The following is a 12,125-nucleotide window of genomic DNA, read 5'->3' as shown; positions in this document are numbered from 1 at the left end:
CCCTCCCTTTACTGAGATATTATCCTATCTAATAAAGAGGGAATATGCTAATTGATCACCAGGAAGTGGATCCTCACTAGATACCAAATCTGCCTGAACCTTGATCTTGGACTTGTCAGCCTCCGGAAATGTGAGAAATAAATGTCAGTGATTTAAGCCATCCATTTTGTGGTATTGTGTTATAGCAGTTTAAATTGACTAAGATACTACTCTTCCCTCACTTCTATGGAAGAAGTAAGGACGCCATGACACCAGTTTCTAAAACAACAAATTCTTCGCACAGTGTTCTTTTTGAAAGATAACTGAATGTGGAAAGTCTGTATAATTATTACGTACCTAAGATATTTGCCGTATTGGAAGCCTCCTTTATCCCAGTTAAAGACATAAATCTACAAGGCATCCTGGGCTATTAATTGCTCAACATAATTAGTCTAAAGAAGTGAATCAGTCAAATCCTGGGACATCAAAACCTTCCACGGGGCAGGGGCACCACAGAATCTGGGGGCTGTATCCAACTACACTCGTCTAAGCTTAAGCACAGGCATATGCTCAAAGGCATCGGTACTATATTGATAGGCAACACATCAGGGAACAGGCTCTTCCTGAGAAAGGAGATTTTCTCCTACGATTGATTTCATTACACACTTTAAGGATATAACCAATATTGTTTAGAGATCTTGACTTCATTCCTAGGAAGTGTTTACAACTTTTCAGTTGGGCTATGGTGTTGTTCTACAGGCTATATTCTTTTTAAGGAGGGAACCCCTGGTATTGTGAGGGTAGCCAAGAATCCAACACTATCGGGTGAAATGCCTTTGGAAAGAAACTGAAGTATATGTTTAAAATTAGGTTAGAAACCAATATCATTTGACATTCTAGGCTGTTGGGTCCAACAACATGTGATAATTTTTTTTCTGATTGGCAGTGAAGAAGCTCAACAATGCTTGTCTCTCTTCGGTGGACATGAAATACAATACTAATTGGGTATCACCCAGGCCAGCAAAGTCAATTGGACTTTTGTCTCTATTGGGCATTGAGGTAAGGCTCACACTTTGATCTTACGAGGGGTGCCATTTCCAGGCAATATCAGGTCATTTGGGTTTTTCCCAGCCTGGCCTTGTAGGCAGACAAATTCAAAGTCATGGGAAAGCTGGGCACAGGAGAGTTGGCCTCTCTAGGATGCTGATAAATTAATGACAAGAATTGGTAAGTGTACTTTTGGTAAAATAAATTTCTTACTGGAAAAAATATTGTCTTCTTTGCTAAGCAATTTGAGAATTAAAATAAAAATCCAAAATTCTTATTTTTTTAAGCAGTCAGTTCTTTAGCATAACACTGCCTAATCTCCCTTTGCCAGAGAGGAGAACAAGAAGATGACAGGAAAATGAGAGTGGATAGAGGCCCACATTGTCAGGAACTGTACATCTTACAATTGTAAAAGGAAACATTGAATACACTGCACAGTCCACCCCACACACCTGGCCTGCAGCAGCGGTGGGATGCAGGACTTAGCAAGGTGCGTGCTGAGCTCCTCAAGTGGTGGTGCCTGAAGCATGTCTCGGTGAGGTGGGTGCTCTCATTCCTGGTTGCAAATTGTTCTATGAGAGAAAGCTCGAGTCCTCATGCACAAGACATGTCATGGCAGTAATAATAGCACTTACTCACATTTACATTTATACGTCTGGTCTTTTCTCGATCTGTTTCTCAGACAGAAAACTCAAACACCAAGCTGTCTGGTTTAAAACCAGACACATGGCAACTGTATTTACTACCACTTCGCTGGCTGCCAGGCACTGTGCTATTTGTGTTCACATGTATTACGTGTGTCATGTCTTGTTAAACCCATGTAATTGCGCTGAGTATTTTATTATTATTGTATAGATGATAAAACTGAAGTTCAGAGAGGGTAAGCAGGTTGCTTGCAGTCACCCAGCTAGTTGTCTAATAAGGTAGTGTGGCTTTGGACTGTCTAATTCCACAATTCTTTATTTCCCTTTTATATGTGATGCATTGAAATTATTCACGATTTCCTGAAATCTGTCGTTAAGTTTTTCCTCAATGGGTCTCTGGATATGAATCACTAGAAAACGGAATAGCATCCTTGAGCTCTTGGAAACCATGATATATATGAAGTATTGGAAAAAGATTTGCAGAATATTATCAATAATCGACTGTTGATAAACTTGATTGAGGCCACACACACACACACACACACACACACATCCAACAATCTATGAGAGACAAGAATTAAATGCTTTAATAATGAATGGCGTCCCTGTGTCTTGGTCAGAAGTCATTTCAAGGCCTCAATTTACCATTAAGTTTCAGGATCTGCCTAACTGGGGTCACCAACTGGCTACTGGGTGCCTTGCTTGATTAGACTTTTACTCTTTACTATTTTTTTCAAAACTTTAAGTGATTTGTTGCAATAGATGGGACCAGATGGAGAGACACTGATGCCTCTTCCATCTTCCTAAGAAAATGCTCAGGGAAATCACAAGATAGTTTTCAGCCCATAGATTCATAGATTTTACATGTTATGGTACCAGGTGGTGGGAACTCTTCCTCCACTTCATTTTTTAAAGGTGTGAAGAATGCATAGCCTGGCTTCCCTCAGAATCTGTACTCTTGGACCAATGGATTTGTAAGCAGAGCACTGACAAAATCCTGACAGCATGAGCAGAAGTTGGTTTACCTGAGATGATAGGCAGGATTTTTGGGAATGAGTACTTCCTTTTAGTAAAATGTAGAAGGTCCATGTATTAGAAGCCTTCCCTAGTTTCTGAGCCGAGTAGAGCTAGTCTAGGATACTTTATTGGGCCATTAGAAATATGACATTAGGATTGGTTGAGAAGCTCAGAAATCCTCCAGACAGTTAGGTTAAGAAAGGGTGCAGTTCTCAGTAATGTAATGCACCCATCAGTCTGCGAATTCTTTTCATTAAATTTAAGTTCCTTATCAATAATTGATAGGGCAGATAATAATCACTTTTCAACTAACATGATGTGTTTATCAAATGCCCTCATCTTAAATGAAGCAAGAATAGTGAGATGCTTTAGAAAAACATATGTTGTGCCTGACAGATGTTCAGAATCACAGCAGGAATGTGCTTAGGGTAACTTTATCTTATATGCTTCAAAACACAAGAAGCCTCTCAGCATATGTGAATGCTGAGGACTCTTTAATTCATAAGGAATAGAAACCTGCCTCAAACAAGCACAAACACCCAAGGAGATATATTAGGTTCCAGATCTGGGGGAGCCTGAGGCTGGTGCTGTCTTTGTCAACAACATTGACCACATGATGTCACTGGCTTGCCCTCTCTTCCTTACTTTTTCTAAGTATTAACTTCATTGCTTTACTCCTTCAACCTGGACATTTCCTTCCTTCAGGTAGACAGCTTTAGGCTTACATCACCCAGTTTAACAATCCCATGAAGGAGTAAAAAGAGCCTTTTTTTTTTCTTTCTTTCTCTGAGTGTCTTATATAAAATTTAAAAACAGAACTCGAATTGTTCCTGTGGTATCATGTACTCATTATTAGTCCACTATTTCAACAAATGTTTGAGGCACTGGTCCAGCCAGTACAAGGAAATTTTTAAAGAGATTTTTAAAGATCTTTGACATACAAAATGATAGGAGGTGTAGGATATAAAAAGTAATATAAAAAGCCAGCGACTGGAATGCCATAATGAACATAACAACCTGTTGCTATGATGCCCTCTGTGGCCAGCGAGCCAGCCCAATAGAAGGTGGGGCATCCAGTCCACGCCCCCGCAGCCCCTCCCTCTGGCCAGCCCCATCCCAATGGGCCCCCATCACCCCATTAGCCCACAGTCCCTCCCCCAGGCCAGCCCTATCCCTAATCACCCCCCTCACTCAATAGGGGGTGGGGCTGGCCATCCAACAGCCCATGGCCCCTCCCCCCAGTCAGCTATGCCCTGGATTGGGCGTCCCTTCCCCCACAATCAGGGGTGGAGCTGGCAGGCCAACCTCCCATGGCCTTACCCCCCCCCCCCCCCCCACTGACCCCGATCAGCCCCCCACACCCTGTTTGGGGGCAGGGCAGTATGGCCCACCACCTACAGCCCCTCCCCATGTCTGGCCCTGCCCCCAACCAGTTTCCCCACCCCAATCAGGGGTGAGGCCTGCTGGCCAATCACCCTTGGCACCTCTTCCCAGCTGGCCCAGCCCTGATTGGAGCAGGCCAGCCAGCCAATCTCCTGCCATCTCTTCCTCCCAATAGGCTCAGCCCCGATCCACCCCAATTGGAGCCAAGCTGGCTGGACCCCACCCATGCATGAATTCATGCACTGGGACTCTAGAATAAAACAATTAGCATGTGATATTGAGACAAGAAAAGTCCAACATGTGATGGAAATCAGATCAGTTGGATGTGACCCAGGCTCTTTCATGAAGACAAGTATTTGATGTGTGTTGGCGAATAAGTTATTTATCAGTGGTGGGGAATCTGGGCAGGGGGAGAGTCATATTAGAAAAAAGTAATGGTACAAAGAATGGCAAAGAAGCAGGAAAAGGGGAAGGGTCAGGAGCTTGGCTTGAATAAATGCAAGTTTTATAAAGGAAGAAATGTGAGCTAAATTAAGTCAGAAAAGTTTACATCAGGTGATAGAGATTTTGAAGTTTTTAATTTCAACCTGTTTCCACTTTTCCCCCCAGAAGGCTGTGTAGAGCCAGCGATGATTTCAGAGCAAGAAGAGACAGGATCAAATCGCTCACTAGAGAGTTTCAAATGGCAGTCCCAGTGAGGAAGGACTGAATGGGGTATTTACTTAACCTAATTTCAAGAAATGCAACCTAACTGTGAATGGGTGGGAACCAGCAGGGCAGGCTCCGTGGCTGTGTGAGTAGAAGAGATTGCTCTTCTGAAAGTAAAGTTCTAAGTCTCCTGACAAGCTATAAATTGATTACCAAATTCAAACTTTATTTGTATCACACAGTCCCATCCTCTCTCTTAAATTCGATTATATCTTCAACCAGTAGCTGGCGATTTCCTTGTAGGTCCTACCCTACCTCACATTCAGCACTATCTCTCCCGTCACCATTTTGTGGTCATATAATTTTCTTAGCAGTTCAGGCATGGCCATTCCTGGGACTAGGTGACAACTTAGATGAGTCACAGTGATATACTTGAACACCAATATTTTTATGTGGATAGAAATCAAGTTAAAATGAGCATGGAGAACATATTTGAGAGGGGAGAGGAACCACATACAAGTCAACCTGCTACCTCACAGCCTGGAGATCAAGGAGCAGGGATAGCCTTTCCTTCTCTGCAGGTGAAGTACACTGATGAAATGAGCTAAAAGCCTAATTGCTGCTGGAAAACTGGCAGACAGGAGCCCCAGACCACTTTGAGCTGTGGGGGTAGAGACTCTTCCTTCACCTCTAGCCAAGTGCTAGAGACAAACAGTCATGCTATAACTCAGAAATTTCCAAGAGGCTACATCTGGGCTTATGATAATCATGTGTGTTAATTTGAATAGAGGTCAGCTGCTATAACAAAGATACCCAAGTAATAGTGGCTTAAATTGTATAGAAGTTTATTTTCTCAGGCAATAATCTGAGCATAAGCAGCGTAAGGTTGATATGGCAGCTTATTGTGTCAGCAACGCGGGCTCCTTAACACACAGCTTTCACCTCTTGGAATCAACATGATCTCAATGTCATCAACAGGAAGGGGAAGAGTAGCCCTAAAAGGGCTCCTAAAAGTTGTACATCATATGTTAGGCATGTGCCTTCACAGAGCTGGAAATGCTAGGGCAGTGTGCTCAGCTAATAATAATAGCTGGCACTTGCATAGTGCTTCCTAGGAACCGAACACTATTCTAAGAGCTCTGCGCATACTGACTTATAGCAACCCCATGAGATAAGTTTCAGTTTTGTTTGCATTTTACAGATAAGATAACTGAAGTACAGAGAGGTGAAGTAACTCACCTAAGGACATGAGAGAATAAATGATGGAGGTAATTAAACTCCCACAGACTGTTTTCAAAATTTATCATCTTAACTATTCTGCAACACTCTCTCTAAAATCCAGGGTTCTGTTAGCAAAGAAAGAATGAGAGAATGAAAATTGGGAGACAATCAATTATTCTTACTAGAGCACATGTGTCAAACACAAGGCCCGCGGGCCAAATCCAGCCCGCCAGGCCTTGCAATGTGGCCCACACTGCGCTGTCATCACTGCACTCCGCTGTCAGTTTATGACATTGTCAGTTTATGACTGTTCAGTAAACCATTCAGCCCGCGATTTAGGCTGGATTTTAGATTTTGGCCCCTTCTCTGATTGAGTTCGACACCCCTATACTAGAGCATCCAAGCATCCATGTTTGTCACACAGCATTGACTCCAAGCTTTGGGATCCTCTCCCTTGTTGCTCTGTTCTTTCCAGTTTTCCAGCAGATTGCCACCCACGGCAGCCTACAGGCCCTGCCAGCTGGCATGGTAGCTTCTGGTCTAGCCTCCTAGCTTCTAGATTCTTCTCACTCCAGCCTCCACTATACTTTCCCACCAAATGAATCTTCTCCACATACTATCTTCTCCATGCCATGCCCCTCATTAGAAATTAAAAGGGGAAAGGCACTACTTAACTGAATCAACTTCCTTCTTATGAGTCTGGCCTTCAAGGTCCTTTACAATTCGATTCCAAACATATGTTCCAAATGTATAGATTCTTCCTCAGAGCCCACATAAATCCTCTCTATACCCATCAGATTGGTATACTTAAGCCATGTGCATTCCTATAACAGCTGTCAGGGTAGAAAAGGAAGGGTCACCTCTGACCATCGTGGATGGCTGCACTTTGCCCCATTTGTTTGTATAAAATCTACCCACTCAGCTTGCATCCTACCTTCCAAGTGGCTAAACTCAAGAGTTCTGCACTAATGTATGCTGGCTGGCTGGTTGGCTGGATATATGCTCAGTGGCTCCCCTCGCTAGCCCATGGCACCCAATCCTCCCTCTTCTCTCAGTACTCTTCCCACCCCTTGGTAAGTGTGTGAGCCATCTTTCTATGTATGGAGCCTTGCAACTCATGAGACAGAGGCCAAGTAATGGTTGGTCCAAAGTGTTTTGTTTAGTCAACTTGGAGAATTCCTGTAAGTAAGGTAACTTGAATAACAAATATCCATCTCCTGTCCTACAAAAAGCAAAAATGGCACATGATGTCTGAAGGATTACCTAATGTTAAATGCAAAGAATAAGACTGTCACATCTTTTCCTCTGCCAAGGGTATATAGTGTCAACTTTAGATCAGTCAGGAAAGGCAAATATAAATTTATAAGGATGTTTGATCCTCAAATGAACACTTTTCTGTATTGAGCAGTGGTGGGTAGAGAAGTATTGAAGAGCTCTTCCAGCTCTCTGTAATGACTTTAAGCTGAAGGTAAACTCTAGCCATCTCCACATCAGCTTTAAAATAGGGGGAAGAAAACCAGTGGGCGTTAATGAAAGATCTTTATTTTATAAAGCATGGGATCATGCGTTTCTGGAATGAAGGAGGAGGAATGCACTTTTCAAAGGGGAACCGATCTGAAACCTTCTTTGTCCTCTTGACTCCAGAGGAAGAGGGAAGAGGTAGTGACAAGAATATATTTTAAAGTCAGGGCGTTGTGAGCTTGTCTTGGACTTCTGAGCTTTCAGACTGTTTGTTCAGGAGGTGGTTTCCAAAGTTTTACAACTTTGCTAAAAACATTCAGTCTCCTCTTTAGATCCATTCAGCTGATATCATTTTTAGTGACTTCCGAGAGGCAGCCTTGTTGCTGAGAATTGATACAGCAATGAATCTTTACTAGCGCCCATCAAAACGACTTTTGTATCTCACATTTTACTTGGACGACTTTTAGAAATTCCATAGAAAACAGCTTTGTCTTGTTTATTGAATAACAAGCATGGAATTTCTATAATCCCTGCCTTGTCACAGTACAACTGATTTGCATCTTCTGGTTAAATGCAAATTGCCCATCCTTAAGTTCAACTGGCATTTGCCTCTCTTTAAATGGATGGCACTAAAGTGGCATGTAGACATGACTGTTTGTTTAGCTTGGCTTCTTTCTTTGATCTCATGTTAACATACTTTAATGGCAGGTAATGATTGATAATAGAGTATTGTAAAGTTCAGGTAATAAATACTGCTTAACTCATAATAATGCTGAATAATGTACTTTTTATGACTTGATTTGATGGAAAATTTCCTTGTCAGCTTGGTCTAATTGTCCAAACAAAACCACCCATTACTTGAAGAAATACATGTCCACCTTAGACACATTAATTAGGGTCATGGCTGGGCTTTACAAAGGAATATAGTAACACTTCAGTTATCTTTCAATGTAATCTTTGGACAGTCTTACTAATGCTAAACTCAAGTTTAATTAGAACTTTTGTTTACACTTGCCCTTGGAGGCTCACAGGCCTATCTGGAATCTATGGTGATGGCTGTAGCCACAGGTACACACACCATGGTCTTTCCTTTGAGGCTTCAGAGGTAATTGATTCTAGTGGTTTGAATACCAAAAGTCACAACAGTGATTTCTCTTTATCTTGGCATGGAGGGTAGGGGATTTATATGAAGAGAAAGAAAAATCTTTTTAATTTTTTTATTACTGGATATTAGAAGACATGGCATTGATATTAGAATGAAAAGGAGATTTGGTATCTTGATGTTGACAAACTCAGGTGCTATACATCAGAATGCTTGGTGCAGTCCTTCTTGACCAAGTGTGAAATTTCCATGATGCTTCACTCTCTTTGAAGTCCCAGAAATATCCCATAAAATATGGTACAATCAGAATTCAGATGATCACATGGGCTTTTAACAAAATGACCAATATGATGCCCAAGGTTTGACTACAGGGCATACCCATAATGAATCTAAAAACAGTTCTCTGAAAAGCAATTTGGTTTAAAGTTTGGAATGATTCAATCCATGTTCCCTAATGAGTGAACTGCTAGTATACTAAATTCAAGGGCTACTTGCCTGCATATTGTGAATAAAAAGTGTGTGCTTAATTTTTCAGATTTTAGTCAAATTGCCATTTCATTGATGATAGTTTCAGATCTTATTTAATACCCAAATTTCTAAGGAAACCACAGTAGGAAAAATTTTATTCCCACTTTGTTGCAATCACATTTTCTTTTCTGATAACACTCTGTAAATGACTTATTCTTTATAACTTATACATTCATAGTTTTTACTGTCATTAGGTAATCAAACAAAATGGCTCATTTTATGAATAATGTGTACTTTACACACATTACTTGCTGTTTACCTCATCTTATTTTTTTAAGATTAGAATATTTCAGATTAGAATAATTTAGAATTTTAATTTTAAAATTAAAATCTGACCTTAATAATTTTGCACTTTCATTTTAATAATTCATTTCATGTTCTACTTCAGTCTGTTTTGGCAGAAATTCTTGGAAGATTCCAGAATCAAAAATTACATTCTTGTTCTAGCTGGTTTGACTTAGTGGATAGAGCATCAGCCTGTGGACTGAAGGGTCCCAGGTTTGATTCCAGTCAAGGGCATATGACAGGGTTGTGGGCCTATCCCCAGCAGGGGGTGTGTAGGAGGCAGTTTATCAGTGATTCTCTGTCATTGATGCTTCTTTCTCTCTCTCTCCTTCACCCTCCCTCTCTGAAGACAATAAAAAAAATATTTTTAAATGACATTCTTTAGAAATTTAGTTTTTGGATTTATACAAAGATTGATGTCTTGGTGGGATTTATTTGTATGCAATAAAAAAACATAAATACTTTTTCCATTGGTAAATATGAAAATACAAGCCTAAAACTTTCATATCAGCTAAAGTTTGGGCTTCAGAAAATTATCCAAGTTAACAACCGTGTGCATTAAACAGCAGGTATACTGTGAATGTTACTGTCAATCAACTGCTTTCACTTTCCTGAGCGATGCATGATGATGTTTAGCAAGGTTTAGCAATTGACATTTGCCTTGTAAGTTTTCAAGACAAACTAATACAACAGGTATGGTCATTTGAGCATTGCATACTTGGATCACATTTATCCATTTTAACTTTTTAAAAAAAATATATTTTATTAATTTTTTTACAGATAAAGGAAGAGGGATAGAGAGCTAAAACATCGATGAGAGAGAAACATCGATCAGCTGCCTCCTGCACACTCCCTACTGGGTATGTGCCCACAACCAAAGCAAATGCCCTTGTCCAGAATCAAATCTGGGATCCTTCAGTCCACAGGCCAACACTCTATCCACTGAGCCAAACCGGCCAGAGCTCTTTCTAACTTTTTATTAATTTAGATAGAAACCAAGTCTTTGGAATTCTTATTTTTACGTACAGGGGCTGGCAAAAATTTATACTTGTAATACAAATACATAATACAATAATTAATAAATAATACAAGAAAAAAGTGTCTGATACAACTGTAAAACTACTTTTGCCCATCCATATAATCTAGTTCAAGGGGACTCTATTTCAGTTGTATTTTAATTTCTTTAAATAGATATAAATAGCAGAGAGACAGTTAGTGCAGGTGTTCTCAACAATGCCTGCATGATAGAATCACCAGAGGAGGTATTTCAACAATACTGACATGCCAGGTTCACCCAATAAAAATTAAATTAGAATCTCGGGGTTGGGGCTCTGAATTTGCACAGGGTTTTTTTTTTAAAGAGCCTTCCCAGATGGTTCTAATATGTAGATCAGAGTTTTGGAACGACTGACTGGGTGCAATATTTTGAAAAACAAGGTCAAAGAGAGCCCCTGTGCAGAGCTGCACCGGGCACTTGTTAAATACACCTTCCCAAGCCCCACCGGGACCTACTGAAACAATTATTCCAGGGGAACGGAATCTGAATTTCTTCACCAACTTCATGTGCACACTGAAGTTTGAAATTGCCTGCTCTGCTCCACCTGCTTCATTTTTCAGTTAATCTCACAAAAAAGTTAAAACGGGCCTTTTCATCCTCACAACAACTCTTTTAAAAATGGTAATGAGATGACCACTATTCAGATGAGGAAACTGAGGCAACTTGCTGGAGGCCCCATTGCTGTCCTGTGGAAGCAGGATTTGAACTGTGCACATAGGCCCTGCTCTGTAGTCCCGAATCTGTGTATGTCACCACTGTTCTCAGGTGATTCCACGTCGCTGCTCCAGGGTCAAGTTTCGCATTCATTAAGCACAGTAAGGATGGCGCCAATTGATAGTGCGGTACAGTAGCCCGGCCGTGGTCTCAGGTACTCATGGCCAAACCGTAGTCTGAAAATATTAAATGAAAAATCCCAGAAATAAAACAGTTCACACATTTAAAATGACCTACCTGTCATTCTGGATGGCAAGACAAAATCTCGCGATACCTGGTCTGTCTGGGACGTGACTCGCCGGTCTTGGCAAACCCACGCGATGGTTCACACTCTGCCCCCGTTAGTCCCTGAGCAGCCGTGTTGGTAAGCAGATGCAGGCATCGGAGCTCGTGCTCAGGGGCCCTGGCAGCAGCCTGACGCCGCCCAGCGGTGCCTGCGGCGTTCTCCCCGCTTCCTCTCATCCTCTCAAGAAGGGGGGTGAGTACAGCACCCTAAGATATTTTGAGATACACCATATTCGCGTAACATTTATGTCGTATATAGTTATAATTGTTCTATTCTGTAATTACTAGTTTTGTGTTAATCTCTTCTGCGCCTAATTTATACATTAAGCTTTATCCTAGGTATGGATGTATGTATAGGAAAAAACACAGTATATATAGGGTTCGGTACCAACCGCGGTTTCTGGCATCTTGGAATGTACCCTGTGCGGATTAGGGGGGGCTACTGTACAGATACTGGGGGGTTAATTCTAAGTGTTGGTGAGGGCTTCACAGAAGACCAAGCATTCGAAGTAACCCTCTAAGGATGGGGTAGGCAGAGTTGGTGCAAACCCAGGCAGGGCGGTGTGTGAAGTGCTGAGAGGGGAAGGGTTCCCTGTGGCTCAGAGCAGGTGGTGCTGGGAGAGACCCAAGGCCCGGAGAGCAGGTTTGAGGCATTCTGTGAAGCCGTTGAATTAGATTTGTTTCTTACTTATTCTTATCCCACTCAATAGTTTTATTCCAATACTAACCAGTGACTAGTGAGCACGGTGGAAAA

This window comes from Pipistrellus hanaki, assembly GCF_964339955.1.
Source record: "Pipistrellus hanaki genome assembly, chromosome: 8".
NCBI classification, from domain to species: domain Eukaryota; kingdom Metazoa; phylum Chordata; class Mammalia; order Chiroptera; family Vespertilionidae; genus Pipistrellus; species Pipistrellus hanaki.
The sequence above is the reverse complement of the archived record's forward strand: the minus strand, read 5'-3'. Positions refer to the sequence as shown.